Here is a 20,484-nt window from a genome sequence, read left to right as displayed (position 1 = left end):
ATCTGAGCCACTAGGGATTAGGATTGAATCCCATGTAGTTAATCAATAACACTGTGTTATTGATTCTTCCAGTGATGTAAGGAATAAGGTTTTATAAAGGAAGGAAATGAAATACGAATTTCAACCATATTTGTTATTTTCATTTTACTAGAGGAACAAAAGACTGTTTTGCAAAAATATCATTACAAGTCACATTTAATGAAATTCTCACTAAAGTTGATATAACTTGGTTGAAATTTTAATAGCTATAGACAGTTTTTCTACAAAATATCTTCGAAACTTCTTTGAAAGGCCAATTTTCACTTTTTAAAAAGCTGAAACATTCTTTTTGGGCGAGAAATGGAAAAGATTGTCAGTCTTCGTATATTAAAACCTGGGCTTGACGTTATTTTTCCTCAGAGCAGATCAGATAGATTTCTGGTGCAAGGCCTGCTCTTGGCCTGGGAGCCCAGCCTCCAAGGAGCCCCGCTCACTGACGGCATGCAGACCTGAGCCGAGCTCCGCACCCTTCCAGTACCATCGGGAGCCTGGGGTCCTCCCTTCCACCCCATGTTCCCGGGACCTCACAGACCACCCTCTCCCCCACCCCTGCTGGAGCAGCCCTCAGCTTCTCTTCAGAGGGAACCTTATTTTGCTCCCCAGCACACTCACAGGCATTCACACACAGAACACAGGCACATGTGCACACAGGAGCATGCACACACATGCACAGACACAGGAGGAGGAACATGTGTGCACACGTGGACACACATGTATATACCCCCACGCAGAGGCATGCACTCTTAGGCACATGCGGCTAAGACTGCTCAGGGCACTTCTCCCACATCCAAGGGAGCTATGTGATGGGCTCTCTGAGTTGGAATTCAGAATTAGTATTGATACAGAAATAATGTGGTGTGATCAGTTCTATAAAACCATTTGGGCTTCACTGCTTTGAACACTTAGAGTACCTTAGGGAGCAGTTTGTCATTGTATGAGCCTTGGAATTCGTAGTGACAAGGCTAAAGACTTGGCAGCATGGTGGCCATTCATGTTGTTCTTCTAAGAGCAGAGTTCTCAGTGTAGAGAGCCACTCACATACTGAGGGCTTTAAAGGCTCAGATTCTGCTGCAGGATGTGTTAGAGTACCCAGTCCTCTATTAAGGGAGGGGATGGATGAGAAGTGGGTGGGACTTTAGCTCACATCCCTTTCAAATCACCACTGCTGCCGTCCAGCTCAGTGGAGCTTCTTGGTTTCCAAGTGGGTCACTCAGCCAGGTCACTTGACTTCTCTGGCCCTTGTTTTCTCAACCTGAAATGGGAACGATATGAAAATCCACCCAGCAGGATTGGACTGGTGAGAGCACACAGTCCATCTGGAAGGTCTTGGGAAGCTGAAATGCCCACAGGGAAGGAGACAGCTCCAAGGTGTCCCCACTTAGGTGTGGCTGTGCACCTCCCCTGTTTCCTCTACAACGTCCTCTTGTGAAGAGCTGCAGAGGAAGAGCTACAACATCCTCTTGTGAAGAGCTGCAGAGGAAGAGCTGTCTGTTGGAGCACCGTTTATAATGGACTCATGGGCCATAAAAACACTGAGCTGGATTCTCGTGCCCTGCCCAAGCCCTTGTCCTTAGCTGGACTTCTGTGTCTCCAGGGAGATGCCTGGCTGACCTCAAAGAGCCCTTCAGTATTTGCGGAGGCTGTTAGTGCTCATGGTGACTGCAGCCATGAAATCAGAAGATGATCACTTCTTGGCAGGAAAGCTATGAGAAACCTGAACAGTGTGTTAAAAAGCAGAGACATCACTTTGCTGACAAAGGTCAGTATAGTCAAGGCTATGGTCTTTCCAGTAGTCATGTATGGATGTGAGAGCTGGACCATAAAGAAGGCAGAGCACCAAAGCATTGATGTGTTGGGACTCTGGTGTTGGAGGAGACTCCTGAGAGTCCCTTGGACAGCGAGGAGATCAAACCAGTCAATGTTAAAGGAAATTGACCCTAAATACTCATTGGAAGGACAAATGCTGAAGCTGAAGCTCCAATACTTTGGCCACTTGACACCAACAGCTGACTCATTGGAAAAGACCCTTTTGCTGGAAAATATTGAAGGCAGAAAGGGAAGAGGGCAACAGAGGATGAGATGGTTGGATGGCATCACCGATTCAATGGACATGAACTTGGGCAAACTCCGGGAGATGAGGAGGGACAGGGAAGCCTGGTGGGCTGCAAGTTCATGGGGTCGCAAAGAGTCTGACACGACTTGGAAACTGAACAACAGCAACAGTTAGTGCTGATCTTCAGAGGTGGTTGCTGTCATTTGATGAGAAGGTGGGCATGCCTGAATGCCCAAGTAGCTGAGACCAAGGCCTCCTGCTGCACAGTAACTACTTCTCCAGTTCTGGTTTCCCAGTCAAGACACTGTTACCCATCGCAAGAGTTTGGTGGATGATTAACAAGATCCCTGAGACGCCCTAAGGTGGGGTCCACTGCTCCATCCAAATCTCTGTGATTTGCTAAGGCTTCCGGAGGACAGGCAGTTGCGAACTGCAGTGAGGGCTTCTACAGGCAGTTTCCCCACCAGCCCCAGGTCTTGTCACCCCAGGACCCTGTAGCCTGGAAGAGAAGCAGACTCCCCTGAAGTTGGAATGCTCATGCTGCATTTCACACAATTTTGTATAGTAACAGTAACAATAACAGCCAGAATTTACTGATCACCTCTCATGAGCCAAGCCCTGCCTCTAATAAGTTCTTTGCAGACAAGATGATTCATTGTTACCAAAGCTCTATAAGTTTTATTTACTGTATTTTTTACCTGCATTTTACAGATGAGAAAGCTAAGACTGAAGTTTAGAGAAATAAAGCAACTTCCTTGAAGTTATATTTATAAATACTGATTCATGTGAATAAGGTGACTTTATTTTTAAGACAAATGGTAAATTATTTGCATAAAAGAGACTAATTTGAATTATTTACCTGTTCACCTGTTCCTTTTGTTTATTCTCTGCACAGAGATCTGAATTCCTTCGGTAGAGGTCCTGATTGGGGCAGTCAGCACTTTGACCTGCATCTCATCCTGCAGAAAAGCGGGCGATGGGTAGGGACAGGGGAAGGGGCTGTGGGGGTGTTGAGGGCAGGGGCTCCCTTTGTACTTGGGGGCAGCCTCCCAGAGTTACACCCACCCAGAGGCTTCCGGAAGCCAAAGGAGCAGAAGTCAGAAGGAGGGAGATGGTGCCCCAGGAGCGCCAGGCCTCCTCCCTCTTCTTTGGCTTCCCCCTCTCTCATCTTCTTCCTTCTCCCTCCCAGCAGACAGCTGTCCCTGAAATGAGTGAGAACTTGTAGACTGTTTTTGTGTGGCAATAAGACAATGAGTGTTAAACTCTTAAGTAAAACAGGTTCACACCCTTTGAATCAGAATTTCCACCTCATTTTACTTCAGAAAGCAAAACAGGCAAAGAAATACATTCAGACATGTTCGTTCATCATGACACTGCTTATATGAATACAGAATATTAAAATATGAAAAGTGGCTTAATTTAGCACAAACCTGTCATTTTGCAGTCCTGTGGGTTCAGAGTCTGTCACGACTCTCACTGTGTTAAACTCAAGGTGGCTCCTCTCTGGAGGCTGGGGGACCACCTATATCCTTGCCTTTCACATTTTCTCAAGGTCACCACATTCGGCAGCTCGTGGCCGCTTCCTCTGTCTTCAGAACTGGCCTCTCTTCATCTGCCTTCATTCACTTTTATCTGGACACAGTTGGGAAAAAGTCTCTTACTTTTAGGACTCATGTGATTCTCTCAGGCTAACTCAAACAATCAGGGTAATCTCCCATTTCAGGTTCACATCTGCAAGTTCCAGCGGTCAGGAAGTAGGTATTTGGGGGAACCAACATGTTGCTTTCCAGACAGACATGGTCTTTTATTGAGTGAGTTCACTTTATTATGCTGCTGATAGTTGGAATTAGTTCTTACCATACGGTTTTGTAATTCCCATGCTTTTCTTCAGCGTTTTTTTTTTTTAAATGAGCTCCTTTCCTAATTGGTGTTGAATTGAATTAATTCTCCTTTACCTTTCTATGAGTTATGTTAATATGGTGGTTGCACCTCAGTTTTTACCTTGTTTCCCTTTTTTTAGTGGATATGTCTAAAGTTAATTTCTTCTTCAACAAGACCGTCATGTGCTTTAACTTTCCCTCAGATATTACTTGTCCCATCTCTGTGGTGTTATTGTTTCAGGTTTAATCGGAAGTTGTTTTTCTAACACAAGTCATCATCACCACCATCATCACTGTCACCATCTTAATCCCTTTATTTCTTGATGATAAACAGATTCTACTATGCCTGTTCATGACTTTATTGCTCACTCCTGGCCCTTCCATCCTATTTTTTCTATGAGTTGTTTTTTCCCTATTGAAGAATATGCTTTATTTTTTTTTATAAGGAACTGTAGGTAGTAAACTGTCTTATCCTTGAATGCCTGAAAATATTTGTATCTCCCAGAAGAATTCCAGGTTTGCAGTTCCTTTCCCTGAGTGCCTGAAAGTACCTGCTCCCCTCTGGCTTCTGCATCCTTTGCAACTGATAAGAAATCAAGTGTCACATATTTTGTAGTGTTTTTATATGTTTATTTTGGTAGAAAATCTTTCCTTTTCCTATTATATATTATAAACTGTAATCTTTCTATACTTTGTACATTCTAGGTTCACAGTGATGAATGCAGGTGTGGATTTTATGTTTTTATAAGCACTAGATGTTATTATAGCAGTTCTGTTAGACTGCTCATGAGTTTCTTCAATCCTGAATATTTTTGAGTTATTATCAGTTTAAGCATTTCCCCCTCCTATATTTGCTGGGGTTTCTTCAACTAAAAGTTTTTCAACCTATCTTTAACATCCTTTAACAATTCTGTATATTTTCCATTTATTCATCACTGAGCTGTTCTGGGTTATCCCTTCAATTGTGTCCAGCTGGCTCTTCTTCACATCTATTGAACTATAATAATAATAATAATAATAAATATATATATATATGTCATTAGTTTCTAGAATTTGCACTCGATTCTTTTTCATTGTTACCTCTTCTTGCTGTTGTTTTATGAATGTCAATTATCACCTGAATATTTTGTACATACTTGTTTGAATATCCTTTCAGTTTCTCAATTGACTTTTATTATTCAGCTTTTGTTTTGTTTTGTTTAAAATGGAAAGTTTATTTGCTCTTCATTCAGCTTTAGTGCTTCTGTGGTTCCTGACCATGGAAGTGGAACTCTTTGCCATCTGCTTTGCCATCTTGGTTAAGCACTCTTTTGTGTGAATATATTCCCCCACAGTAGTGACCCTCCTGCCCAGACAGGTATGACGTTTTCTCTGCCCGCTGGGAACATGGCCCTGAGTCAACCTTCCTAACGGCTCAGGCTTTCCACCTGCACGGTTGCAGCATTTCCAAATCCTGGGTCCATTCCTGAGTGCCTCTGCTTCCTCCTTCATCCAGAGAGGCACGTGGCTTTGGCCACAATCTGAGATGGCTGGGCAGAGACAGTTCACCTTCTGTTACGAGTAAGGATTAAGGTCTTAATCAATAGCTGTCCTCCAGAAGTTCAACTCCAACTCATTGCCAGACCTGGGTGTTCTGTAAAGGAATCGAAACCCCAGCCCTGAATGTTCACATATGGTTCCAGTTTATAGTGAGACATGTCCCTCTGTTTCTGTCCACAGAAACCAACCACTGGCTTTTGAGTGCAGCTGTGTCTTTCTAAGAACTATTTATCTTTGTATATATTCTCTGTGAATACTGTATATATTTTATAATTATAGCTCATGTAAAAAGATGTTAAGTTATATTAAATGACTATTAAGTAAAACCAAAAAACTAAAAGCAATGCATTACAATAGTAATACAAGCTAGCATTTATTAAGCAATCATAGTGTTGTCATCCTCTTAGCACTTCATATGAATTGATTCACACAGTTCTTCAGATGATCCCATGGATTGTGTGCTGATATTCTCCCCATTTTACAAATGAGAAAATGGAGGTGCGGGGGTGAAGTACCCACGCTGGGATGCACAGTGAGAAAGTAGCGGTGTTTTCATCCTTCCAACATTATTCAGTTTGCTATAGCTCATGAGTGCATGGAGGGTGGACACCAATCTATGAAAAAAAGACTCATTCTGGGTGGTGGGGATATGTATTTGCTTTATTTTCCTATTTTAGTTTCTCTGAATTTTAAAAGATTCTTGCAGTGAACCTATAACATGTTTGTAATGAGAAAAAACAGTAACTACAGTTATTCTTAATATGCTTTTTAAATACAAATGATGTCTCTTCTCTCAGGAGCACTTTCGTTGTTTGACAGCATTGGCCAGAGATAAAGTAGGCAAGGACCAAATTACCTGCTGGATGGGTGGAGAGACTGACAGCAGGGGGTGGGCAGTGCTCCAAGATGTGGAGGAAGGTACACAGTGCGTGTGGGACCCGTTTGCTCTCTCTGCTGTGACTCTAGAGCGGGTCCGACTGCAGACTCACTCTCATCCCTCAGCACCTCTGGCTTCCACACTTGATTTACTGCACCTTCTCCCAGTTATGGGTAACTAACTACCCTTCTGTATATTTTAGCTTCAGCGTTCAGTTTCTATGGCAATGGATGCTATCTAACATGTAGCAAAAGGCCACTCTGTATCCTTGATAGATGCAGTGTTTGTCATTCTCGTGCTCCCTATGCTCATTAAAGGACCATAATCTCTTGTCTGCAAGGTGACACAAAGAGGACGAGCAAGGAGCTGTGTGTGAAAAGCCGCAGAGGAGTGCGTGATCATTCAGGGTAGAGGCTGGGGGATTGCCGAGTCCTTGGAAGGAGGGTGGAATGTCAAAGATGACACGTCTCTGGAAGAGTCTGGACCCTGGTGGCTGGCGCTGGGTAGGAAGGGACCACTCACTGCACCTGTGAGTCCACCCAGCTGCTGGTGCTGTCCCAGGGGCGAGCAGACAGGGTTCCTGGGAGCCTGGGGACGGGACCCAGGTGCCGTGGAGGAGTGTTCATGTGTCCAGTGGGATGACCATGCTCCCAATGGCCTCCTCGGATGCCTTCACACCTCTCAGTCCTCTCAGTACATCTGTGGTTTGTTATGGGATTTAGGGAGCTGGCAGTCAGAGGAAAGGCAGTGCAAGTATTTGCAGAAAGAGCACTAAACAATGACACTTGTCTGTGTTTCTGGAACTTCCAGAGCTGAGCTGTCTTTGCTCATTTGCACCTGGAAAGCCCTGAACCAGGAGAGGGTGGGAGAATTTCTAGAGACTTAACCATCAGTTGATGATAAAATGTTGAATAAATCTCACACCAGATTCATGGTGGTCACTCTAGTTCTGCTCCAGAGAGTGTGTTACTCACAAGGCACGTGTTATATACGTGAAACTACATAGCCTATGAATTTAGGATAAAAGGTCACCAATTACATTTAAATAGTCTCACTCTGAGTTTTGTTTCTTCAACCAGCAGTCCCTTTCTCCCCTCTACGTTCCCTCTCTGTAGGCCTCCTACAAGATGTTTTAACAAAAATTTTATGCTAGAAGTTAAACTGTCTGTTCTTCCAAAGTAGGCAGTGGCCTGCACTGTTATCAGAAATAAAAGTAACTCCAAAATAATCATGTGTATACCTTTCCTCCTTTAAATGCTATTCATAAGAGAGAAAATAAGCACGTGTTCCCCAAGGCTGGAAAAAGAAAAGGAGAATTTACTCTGGTTTTCTGAGAATCCTTTTTTAAAAAACTTTTCTTTCCTTAATCAAAACGTGGGATTTCAATGTCATGATCTTGATTTACATCAAACTGACATAAGTGTATGAATTTTATGGCAGTAATTTGTGGATTACATAGAGATATGTGCCAAAGAGAAACAGCATTTCTGTTAAAAAGCAACAGGCTTCCGTAATTCTTGATGACAACTACCTGTCAAGGGGAAAAGGAGAAATAAAATAATAAGCTTAGAAATGTCACAGATTACTACATCATAGCTCTTAAGTGTGTGATGAATTATAATTATGCCTGAAATCTGGGCTGCCTACAAGACACACAAATAAAATATTTCAATTCATCAGTTTTTAAAAAGTTCTTACTATTCTTTTCTAAAGGAGCATTGCAGTCTGTCAGATTTACCTAAGACAACTCAGAAGTTGATTTGTTATGTGGCTATAAATGGTTTTTACAGCTGTCATAAACTTAGAAACATTATATGCTAGATACTGTAACAGCAAGGATTCTAATTAAGGTGTTCCATGACTGATTTTAAATCAGTGTCAGTCTCTATCTCATTACTTGTTCTTTGATTTTTTTTCTCTGAGAAAAGAAGCACATGTGACATTTCAATCAGGTGTATCTTCAAAATAAAAGTATGCTGTACAGAACACAAATAATTTTAGAGGCAATTAAAAGGAATTTCAACATTACTTACAAAAATGACTTGAACGGAAAATGTAAAGTGAGCTGTATGGAGGCATTTGAGTCACTATTTTTGTATCTGTAATATTTTGGCATCAGCGTTGGAACTTTGCTAGATCATCATTTGCAATGGTAATTGGTGAGCCCGTCTTGGACTCTACAGAAGGCATTTTGTACTCTAAAGTATGGTGCGGACTTTTTTTTTTTTTTTAAGTAGTTTACTGTGAGTCTTGTTCAAAGTCAGAATCAGAGGAGGTCGGGCATTAGGTGTGTCTCCAAAAGTTTGTGCGCCTTCTCCCTTCAGAGTGCCCCAGGTACCAGCCAGGCAGCCAGAGCGTAAATATTTGCCATGATGTGGATTCGAGAGGAGCTCAGTTCTCTTTTCTTTAAAAGAGGTTCTTATTTATATTAATGCAAGCAAGTTGGCTTTTGTGCTGACACGCTCTCTGGAGCGGTACCTGCGGCCTGACTCCTGACACCTCTTAGCCCCTCACTTGAGGAGGACAGCCCCCCACCCCGTGTCCTGGAACCCAGCATGAGGATACGCCGGGAAACCAAGTTGGGCACAGTTGTGTGGGCTCTTCTCAGGCTCTGGTTATAGATCTCTTTCTCCCCGTCCAGGAGGGCGGCAGGCTGCAGGGCCCGGTGGTGGCACTCCTACTGCTGGTGACCAGCTATCCCTGGGCTCCCCAGGCCCCCTGACACCCACTGTCTCTGCCTCCCATAGGCCAAGGCTGCTGCTTCCCTGCAGTCACTGCTCAGGGGGAGTCTTTCTGCCTTGGAGACCTTCTGTAAGGTGAAGTGAGTGATCTTTACCCCAGAGACCCCAAAAGGAAAGAAAAATAGATGCACACATGTTGCTGAATTCAACTAAAAATGAGTGCAGCATTCTTCATTTTATTCTTCCCTCCAGGGTGATAAACGTCTCACCTCATATTCAGTCACATGACTTCATCTTATATCTTTTATCAGAAAGAATTTGAAAGACAGTTGTGGTAAGTGGCTATTCATATTCATTTTATAAAATGAGTATATGCATTTATGGATGGACTGTATGGAGTAAAAATGGCCATTCCTCTGGGAATCAGGAAAATTAGACTCCAGTCCAGACATTGCTACTAACTTTGTGAATGACCCTGCAGAGGTCACAGAATTTTCACATCCGAGTTCATTTGTTGATAAAATGACAAGGATGGCATTAAAGGGTGATCATTTTTCACCTTCAGCATTCTTTGATTCTACTTTCTTCCTCAGTTTATTGGATGTGGAGCATCCTTGGTCCGGGTAGCCATTCCCTTCTCCGGGGATCTTCCCTATCTAATGATGGAACCTGGGTCTCCTGCATTGCAGGCAGATTCTTTACCATCTGAGCCACCAGGGAAGCACCTTCCAGATGCTAGAAAAGGCATAAAAATGGAAGAGGAGGTGGAAACTGTTGAGCTTACAGTGTAATGGGAGAAAGGAAACGTGCACACATCAAAAATACAGCAGAGGGAGAGAAGAGTTTAGTTCGAGGCTGACAGCTGTGCCTTGGCTGCAGAGATGTGACAGGGACAGAAACAGGAGCCCAAGGGAGCAGGCTGAGGTGGCAGGAGGACAGAACATGATGCGGGCTGAGAATGGTGTCAGTTAGTCTAAGACACCTGACGTTCTCCATCGAAGCCCCGAAATTGCTTTACCAGCATCGCATTACCCTCTGTGTGGAGCACTGGCTTTCCATCACCAGCATCTGGACCTCGACCCAGATGGATCCAGGTGGAGCTACTGATAGAAGCTCTGCACGGGTGTGGTGGGCACCCTCTGAGCTAAAGGCGGTGCAGGCATCGGCCAGCTCCGCTTGCTCGCTGTCCCTCCGGAATCAGGAGGGAGGAGACCCTCACACCTGGCACCTGGAGCTGCTGGGGTCCTGGAAGCCTCAACTTGAAACATCTCTGCTGTCCTTACGTTAGACATGTGCCCCTACTTTGTGCTACTTTTTCAGAGTGTCTCAGTGTTTAAGTGACACGCTAAGGGAATTCTGTAACAGGAGCCCAGCTGACGCCCGTAAGCTGGACTTTGAATGCTGGAGTTGTCCAGCCTGTGCCCTTGGGCTTCTTTATTGGTCAGAAAGTTGTCACTTTTCTGACCTGCACAGGCCATCTGCCCTGCTGGCACATGCTGGAAAGACACTGAAAATTAGTGCATGTAACTTTGCATTATTTTATGTCCCCTCGTGTTCCTGCGCATCTTTGACTCATCCTTAGAGATCTCTCCCTGCTGTGCTGCTCCTTCTCTCTGAGTGTCCTGTGATTTGGCCCAATTTGATGACCTTATCTGAGGTTCCTTCTGAAGAGACCGTTTGTCTGGGGAGTCTTCAGCAGTTCCCCCACTCATACTCTTTCCTGTCTCATTCAGGATATAGCTTTTTATGAGAGATGGGTCAACTACAGTCTCCCTGTCTCCTTCCAATTTATTTTCTTTCTTCAAATGATAATTGAGTGCCTGATATATATATAAAGGACTTTAGTACAACTAGAAAGTACACAAAAGCATTTGAAACACCAAACTGTATCCTCAAAGAACAGAAGATTTCGTATGGTAGATAACATAAATAAATGCAAGTTGATAAGTGGTAGGTGGTAACTGTTTTCTAAAGATTCCCCTGAAGGACCATCAGTCTTATCTGTTCAGTCTTCTGTAGATTGAGAATTTTGTGGAGACTCAACTTATAGCTGGTTTATATTTTCTTGACCAAAGCCATTTTTAACTGAGAAAGTTTTTTACATTACTAGAGAATGCAAGATCATGTCACTGAAGTGATGCAGGTGATTTAGAAAGGGACACTCCAAACTAATGATGGTCTTCAGAATAAGTTTATAACTTTCTGAGTGGATTTTGAAGAAAATAATACCATTCTATATGTATACGTCTTAGTAAGTTGAAAGGATAGTTTGTTTTATTTGAACATTATTATGCAGAAGAAAATAAAGGAAGGGAGGAATAAAGGGATAGAGAGAAACTCAGAGAGTTAAGCTGTCAGAATCAGGAGGTTGAAATATAATGATGCTTTAGACAAAAATATTTCATCCATTGTTTTCCTGGGAAATGTCTTTTAAATCTGATTATGCAGCATTTTTATTCTTGAAAGTGGGAGTTATTTTTTTTTTACTCTCAGGAAACATATATGTTGAACTCTCACAGAGTTGCTTATTTGTGAATCAGCCAGATTCAGTCCAGAGACTGTTACGCAGAGAACAGTGTCAGTGCATCTGAGGAGCCTCTGGGAGCTGCCCAGGGTTCATGGTGGGAGCAGACCTCTGCATTGGAAGAACTTTCACAGATTTAGAGAAATTTTGAGGGGTACAGATTAGACAGGGGCCTTTATGTTCTCACTGGGGTGCTCTGCCCACAGAATGGTGTGTTCTTACGGGGGGGAGAAGCTGAATGTCTGCTTGCACACGGGTCCTTGCAACGGGAGTCAGACCTGCCCCATGGGAGAATGAGGAAAGCAGAGATCTATTGCCATGTCTGCGCTGTGCAGACACAGCTGACTGAGGAGACGCTGAGAGCCCCTTGAAGGCCAGCGCTGTCCTGGATGCAGTGGAGACAGAAGGAGACAAGAGCTGGAGATTTGGGTTATCAGTATCTTGCGAGACATACATGAACTAAATAATAATTCACCACAGTTGGTGAAGACGTGCTGCGCGTGTGCTATGCTTAGTCGCTCAGTCATGTCCGACTCTTTTGTGACCTCATGGACTGTACAATCCATGGAATTCTGCAGGCCAGAATCCTGGAGTGGGTTGCCATGCCCTCCTCCAGGGGAATCTTCCTGACCCAGGGATCAAACCAGGTCTTTCGCATTGCAGGCAGATTCTTTACCCTCTGAGCCACCAGGGAAGCCCCAGAAAGCGGCTGTGCGTAGGAGAGAGGAGCGCTGGTGAGCTGTGTGCCAAGCTGTGATGATAGTGAGATGAAAGAGGAGAGCCCATGAGAGGGTGCCTGCTGCGGTCAGTCAGGGTGTGGGTGAACGGAGAAGAGAGTGGGACAGGAAAAGAGGCAGAGTGGCTCTGCTGGTGAGCGGGCCGGGCCAGGGACTCCAGACTGCTAGCGGGCAGTGGGTACCTCTGCAGAGACCCTGTGGTGAGGGTCTTTGATGACTGAACCAAGGAACTTGGGATTTTTCTGTTAACAGTGGAAAGCTCTAAGGAATCATTCTTCAAAATTTTAGAGGGACTATTTTCTAAATACTATTTTTTGTTACTCTCACTGAGGTTTACTCCTTGTCAGAAGTTTGTGATCTGGAGAAATATTTTTAAGAAAAAGCCAGTGTGATCCTATATGAAGAAAAAGTGAATGAGAAGAGAATCCAGATGTATCAATACTGAGTGACAGATGAGACATACACCAAGGAGGTCTGACCTCCTGTTAGGGTTGTGAGAATAGACACAGACCTGAGTGTTTCAAAAGACAAGTAAATAGCTGGAGGAGATGAAAGAGAAAGGAGAAAATGGATTCTGAGGTTTGACCTCAGAGGAGGGACTTACTAGGTGTGGATGGAGTTGGGTTCAGAAAGAATCCCCAGGCTGCAAACCCACCTGCTCCTATAATGTGGTCTAGCACAGTCCTGTGAGAGTATAATGTGAGCTGCGTCTCAAGTTTTAAGTTTTCTAGTAGGCACATTAAAGATAAAAAGAAGGAGAATAACTTTATATTAATAATATTTTATTTTATTATAAATATTAATATTTATATTAATATACTAATATTAATATTTAATCCAATCTAAATATTTTATAGCCAGTCAGCTTATATGTAGTCAGTGTTCAGTTCAGTTCAGTTCAGTTCAGTCGCTCAGTCGTGTCCGACTCTCCGCGACCCCATGAATCACAGCACGCCAGGCCTCCCTGTCCATCACAAATCCCAGAGTTCACTCAAACTCATGTCCACAGAGTCGGTGATGCCATCCAGCCATCTCATTCTCTGTCGTTCCCTTCTCCTCCCACCCCCAACCTTTCCCAGCATCAGAGTCTTTTCCAGTGAGTCAACTCGTCACATGAGGTGGCCAAAGTATTGCAGTTTCAGCTTTAGCATCAGTCCTTCCAATGAACACCCAGGATTGATCTCCTTTAGAATGGACTGGTTGGATCTCCTTGCAGTACAAGGGACTCTCAAGAGTCTTCTCCAACAATACAGTTCAAAAGCATCAATTCTTCGGCGATCAGCTTTCTTCACAGTCCAACTCTCACATCCATACATGACCACGGGAAAAACCATAGCCTTGACTAGATGGACCTTTGTTGGCAAAGTAATGTCTCTGCTTTTTAATATATTATCAAGGTTGGTCATAACTTTCCTTCCAAGGAGTAAGAGTCTTTTAATTTCATGGCTGAAATCAGCCTCTGCAGTGATTTTGGAGCACCCAAAAATAAAGTCTGACACTGTTTTTCCATCTATTTCCCATGAGGTGATGGGACCAGATGCCATGATCTTTGTTTTCTGAATGTTGAGCTTCAAGCCAACCTTTTCACTCTCCTCTTTCACTTTCATCAAGAGGCTTTTAGTTCCCCTTCACTTTCTGCCATAAGGGGAGTGTCATCTGCATATCTGAGGTTATTGATATTTCTCCCGGCAATCTTGATTCCAGCTTGTGCTTCTTCCAGCCCAGCGTTCCTCACGATGTACTCTGCATATAAGTTAAATAAGCAAGGTGACAATATACAGCCTTGACATGCTCCTTTTCCTATTTGGAACCAGTCTGTTTTCCATGTACAGTTCTGACTGTTGCTTCCTGACCTGCATACAGGTTTCTCAAGAGACAGGTCAGGTGGTCTGGGATTCCCATCTCTTTCAGAATGTTCCACAGTTTATTGTGATCCACACAGTCAAAGGCTTTGGCATAGTCAATGAAGCAGAAATAGATGATTTTCTGGAACTCTCTTGCTTTCTCCATGATCCAGTGGATGTTGGCAATTTGATCTCTGGTGCCTCTGCCTTTTCTAAAACCTGCTTGAACATCTGGGAGTTCATGGTTCACATATTGCTGAAGCCTGGCTTGGAGAATTTTGAGCATGACTTTACTAGCGTGTGAGATGAGTGCAATTGTGCGGTAGTTTGAGCATTCTTTGGCATTGCCTTTCCTTGGGATTGGAATGAAGACTGACCTTTTCCAGTCCTGTGGCCACTGCTGAGTTTTCCAAATTTGCTGGCATATTGAGTGCAGCACTTTCACAGCATCATCTTTTAGGATTTGAAATAGCTCAACTGGAATTCCATCACCTCCACTAGCTTTGTTCGTAGTGATGCTTTCTAAGGCCCACTTGACTTCACATTCCAAGATGTCTGGCTCTAGGTCAGTGATCACGTTATCGTGACTATCGTGGTCGTGAAGATCTTTTTTGTACAGTTCTTCTGTGTATTCTTGCCACCTCTTCTTAATATCTTTTGCTTCTGTGAGGTCCATACCATTTCTGTCCTTTATCGAGCCCATCTTTGCATGAAATGTTCCCTTGGAATCTCTAATTTTCTTGAAGAGATCTCTTGTTTTTCCTATTCTGTTGTTTTCCTCTATTTCTTTGCATTGATCACTGAGGAAGGCTTTCTTATCTCTCCTTGCTATTCTTTGGAACTAATATTAATATTTAATCCAATCTAAATTTTTGTATAGCCAGTCATCTTATATGTAGTCAGTGTAAACAATTATTAATGAGATAGTTTATGTTCCTTTTTTTTTTCATTCAAAGTCTCTGGATTCCGGTGTCCATTTTACACTGACAGCAAATCTCAGTCCAAGCGCTCAGTAACCCTATGAATAGGGGCTGCCCTGTCTGGAAGGTGTGGCTGACTCTAGACTTCGAACTAATGGTATCAGAGGGAGTTAGCAGCACCTACACAAGTGCCTGGACACTCCTGTGCTAGGTGCTTCACGGTTAGAATTAAGTAGATGGTGCTCGTGCAAAGCATTGCCACATTGGACCCTTTATTCACAAGAAGTCCAGAGAACAAGAGATCCAAGAAAGCATTTCTAGAACATTCTTTTGAAGAATTCTTTACCACGTGCAGATTCATGGCTGCTCACTTCTCAAAATATCCTTTGAAAGAAGATACTTGGAAGATTTCCTGAAATGTAGTAATCCTTTTGTCCATTCAGAGATCATCAACTAAAAGTGCTTTGACCCAAATGTAGCCTATAGCCTGCAGCTGACTTCTGCTTGGACAGCCTGTCATTGTAAACAAAACTCCAGACGGAGCAGTGCATCGAGCATCTGCAGGCAAAGCATGCCTCTCCATGTGCCACGTCCAGTACCTCCACGAGTGCCCACTACCTGCCTCTACCTGCATCTCCACTCCGGGGGCTCAACATGGAGGCCCACTTAGAAGCCAGACTGACAGGCAGCAGACCAACTAGCCCAGCACTTGGCTCATGGAACTGCTCTTTGCCTTTAACATATCACGTGGGGTTTTTATGCTCACTCTTGTTGGTGACATTTCTAGACCCTACCCTGACTCTCTCTGCAGCTCAGTAGAGATTCTCTTTGTCTTGTTCCTCAATAGCTGGGCTTCTCCAGAGCAGCGCGTCAGGGTGCTGAATCACTTCCTCTCCCGCTTACATCTACAAGGGCTGCCAGAGAACTGACGGCCAGATTCTTATCCCACATCTGCTGATGAGTAGCTGAGACATGAATGCAGTTCTTTGCTGTTAAACTCACTCTTGGCTATAGCTTATCTTTTCTCGATTCACATTTCCATAGAAATTTCGTTAGATAATCATTTCATCTTTGTTTTGCTATTCTACTTCTGTTTATGGTGGAGGTTCCATCTGTCATCTGTTTGTCTGTGCATACTCAGTTGCTCAGTCTTGTCCGACTCTTTGCAACGCCATAAACTGTAGCCCGCCAGGCTCCTCTGTCCTTGGGGATTCTCCAGGCAAGAGTACTTGAGTAGGTTGTCATGCCCTCTTCCAGGGGATCTTCCTCACCCTGGGAGTGAACCAGGTCTCTGGCATCTCCTGCAGTGGCAGACAGATTCTTTTATCACTGAACTACCTAGGAAGCCCTATATCTGTAAGTGCATATTAAGTTGCTCAGTCACGTCTGACTCTTTGCAACCCCACGGACTGTAGCCCCCTGGCTCCTCTGTCCATAGAATTCTCCAGGCAAGAATACTGGAGATACCTCTGTCTATCACCTGTCTGTCTCAATGCATCTGCCCACATTTCTCCAGTACCTCTGCCCACTCCATTGATTCGTTTCTCAGGCAGCTTCCATATTCTTCACTTGCCTGAAGCTGAGCCACATCTGATTGCTCAGAGTTGACCACCTGACTCACTGCTGGGTCAGTATGTCTTTTCATAACAAGTTTTTAGATTTGGGACTCAAATCAGTACTTCACTACTGACCAAATTTGTAATAGTGACACTCAGGTAATAATAATAGTAACAGAATGGTATAAGCAATAGTAGCACTTAGATTTTATTTTCTTGGACTCCAAAATCACTGCAGATAGTGACTGCACCCATGAAATTAAAAGACGCTTGCTCCTTGGAAGGAAAGTTATGACCAACCTAGACAGCATGTTTAAAAGCAGAGACATTACTTTGCCAACAAAGGTCCATCTAGTCAAAGCTATGGTTTTTCCAATAGCCATGTATGGATGTAAGAGTCGGACCATAAAGAAGGCTGAGCACCGAAGAATTGATGCTTTTGAACTGTGTTGTTGGAGAAGACTCTTGAGAGAGTCCCTTGGACAGCAAGGAGAACAAATCAGTAATCCTAAAGAAAATCAATCCTGAATGTTCCTTGGAAGGACTGATGCTGAAACTGAAGCTCCAGTACTTTGGCCACCTGATGCGAAGAGCCGACTCATTGGAAAAGACCCTGATACTGGGAAAGACTGAAGGCAGGAGAAGGGAACAACAGAGAACCAAATGGTTGGATGGCATCACGGACTCAACGGACAAGAGTTTGAGCGGCTCCAAGAGATGGTGAAGGGCAAGGAAGTCTGGCGTGCTGCAGTCCATGGGGTCACAAAGTGACATGACTGAGCAACTGAACAGCAACACAGAATAGTAACACAGGCACAGTAATAAAAATGGGGACACTAGAATAGTAACACAAGGACCGTGATAGTAATGATAGCATAGTAACATAAGGACAGTGTAGTGATGCCCAAGGTTGGTCAGCAGCCATGCGGAAGCACCGTTCTGGAGAAAGAACAAATGTAAACAGTGGCGGAGGGGCAGGGGAGGGGGTTGGGATGAAAACTGATGAGAGTGGGACGGAGTCCAGATGTCCTTCCAAGTCTTAGGTCTGCCTGCTTGAGTCTTACCACAGCCTCAGTTGGATGAAGTTTGGCTGTCAAGTTTGTTTTGGGCTCTGTGAGACACCCAGTGTCTTTTCCAGTAAAGGCATCTTTAAAGATAGTTACAAGTAAAGAAGGTCTCTGGAGCTTACAACTTCAGTATGATGACCAACAACTAACACTGCATTTTTAAAGACAATTTAGGAAACAGATTTTCTTTTAAATGGATTCTTATGAGAAGTAAGACCAAATATAAATATATTTATTTTGGAGTTTGTCAAGAGTAAACCTGGAAGGACTCAAAACCTGTCATTATCTTTGAGCCAGTGTGTGCTATGGATGAACCAAGGTGGATGTAGTCAGTCCTGAAACATTAAAAATAATATATAAATGAGGTTCCTGTTGTGAAACAGATTCACTGGAATGAAAATCCTTTTCAGCATGGTCAAAGTTGATCTGGAATAGGTTTTACCTCTGTATTTTTTAAAGACGCTTATTGTCTGAGGCCAGTATACATAAGAAGGAATTGTGCATACTGATTCCTTAGGAAGGAACTGTGTTGGAATGCATTCATGGCTGGTCTAGTAACTTTTGACACAGTCAGTTTTCCCCTCGACCTTTAAAATTTTTAAAAATTTTTATTTAATTATTACTTTCTGCTGCTCTCGATCTTTGTTACTGTGTGTGGGCTTTCTCTCGTGGTGAGCAGGGGTACTTTCTAGTTGTGGTGCGTGGCTTCTCATTGCAGTGGCTTCTCTTATTGTGGAGCACAGGCTCTAGGGCGTGAGGGCTCCCGTAGTTGGAGCTCATGGACTGTGGAGCACAGGATCAATAGTTTTGGTGTATGGGCTTAGTACGACTTTAGCTGCCCCACAGCCTGTGGGATCCTTGTAGGCCTGGAATTGAATCCTTGTCCCCTGAACTAGCAGGCGGACTCTTAGCCACTGGACCACAAGGGACGTCCTCCCCAGTGACTTTTGAACTGACTGTGTGTTCTTCATTGACGGAGGACCAGATGAAGCAGTGGGGTGGCGTTTAGAGGGTTCCCTCATTTGTGCTCAGTTTTGTCCAGCATCCATCTCTTTGCATCCCCATGGACTGTAGCCCGCCAGGTTCCTCTTTCCATGGGATTCTCCAGACAAGAATACTGGCGTGGGTTGATGTTTCCTCCTCCAGAGGGTCTTCCTGACCCAGGGATCGAAACTGTATCTCTTGCATCTCCTGCATGGGCAGGCAGATTCTTTACCACTGTGGCACCTGGGAAGCCAGCGCTCGGTTAAAAAGCAAACAAATCTTTGGCCATTAAAACATAGTTATTTCAGTGAGGTTCTCTCATTGTGAATGGCACATAAGAATAGAAATGGGTAACATAGCAGGTATATACCCAAAATACTTCATATTTGTACTTAATCAGGACAGAATTCACTGAATGGAAATGTAGAGAGAATTGGGCAGGTTGATTAACCTGTATATTGAGTAAACTGTACAAATTAATAAATTGTTATCTCTTTCAAATTCAAATTTGTGTTAGCTGAATGAACATATACAGCTTCATTATATAATTTTATTGTATAATTTTTAATTATGAAGTAAAATACATAATTATAATTTTTATATACCCCCAAGGAAATAATGGTCACTGCATTTAATAATATTAAACCTTATGTTCATTTTTCATCTTTTATTAATTTATTACTCTATTATACCCATAGCATAGACTGCTAACAAAATTTAGAAATAAATTTAGCTTCACAGTTCTATGGCCCTTTCATGCATCTCCTTTTCAGTACTGTGCTACTAGAGAAAGGCGGAATACCAGGGAGATCCCATAAAAATGATGATCATCAGATTGAAGAGGAAACGCTGAAGCTTCCATAATAATAAAAAAATCTATAAAACTATACTGCATTCTTGTGAATTTTGAGATGTACTTTGATTTCCTATTTTCAATTATATTCCCAAAGGCTTCTCTTTCATGTGTTCAATAAAGTTAAAAATTTATGAAAACATTTTCTCTTATTCTTATTCACCAGGCTTTCCCCTAATGATTTGGTACTTTCTGATGTGTGTGAGTGTATAATAGTAATTCAATGAAAATTTAAAAATGAAGGCAAAGCATTACTTTTTATAATTTGTATATGCCAAATAACAAAACTCAGTCACAAAATGAACTCAGTATCTCACTAATAATTTGATTGCTTTGACCTTTGCTTTTCAACATTATGTGGACAAAATTTTTAAAAATATATTGGTAATGCATTGAGGTTAACTCTATTTAGACATGTTTTTCCTATCTGATTCTGGTCTGCTGTCTTATGTTACACATTTTCTGAATTTATATTCCTACCCAAGTCTGTACTACCATACTCTGAAAAGATATATTTTTCTTCAAATAATCCCTCTTCCAGAACTACCAGCTTACCCTGGAATTACTTTTATCTTCAGCAAAACTACTGAACCAATTAAAAAATAACTGCATGAGAAACAGATGTCGGGTTAGGATCAGAGATGATCTTGCTTCATCCTTGACAAAATTTTTTTTTTTCCTGAGTCAAAAGACATATTCTTTTTTTAACTTAATTTATTTATTTTTATTGAAGACTATATATATACACACACATATATATATATTCATATATATATGTACTCTTTTTTTCCACTTTATTTATTTATTTTTGGAGGCTAATTACTTTACAATATTGTATTGGTTTTGCCATACATTGACATGAATCCACCACGGGTGTACATGTGTTCCCCATCCTGAACCCCCCTCTCACCTCCCTCCCCGTCCCATCCC

Source organism: Moschus berezovskii, chromosome 15 (genome assembly GCF_049115385.1).
Source record: "Moschus berezovskii isolate FMDL1 chromosome 15, NW_MosBer_1.0, whole genome shotgun sequence".
Classification (NCBI taxonomy): domain Eukaryota; kingdom Metazoa; phylum Chordata; class Mammalia; order Artiodactyla; family Moschidae; genus Moschus; species Moschus berezovskii.
Note: the sequence above shows the minus strand (reverse complement) of the source record.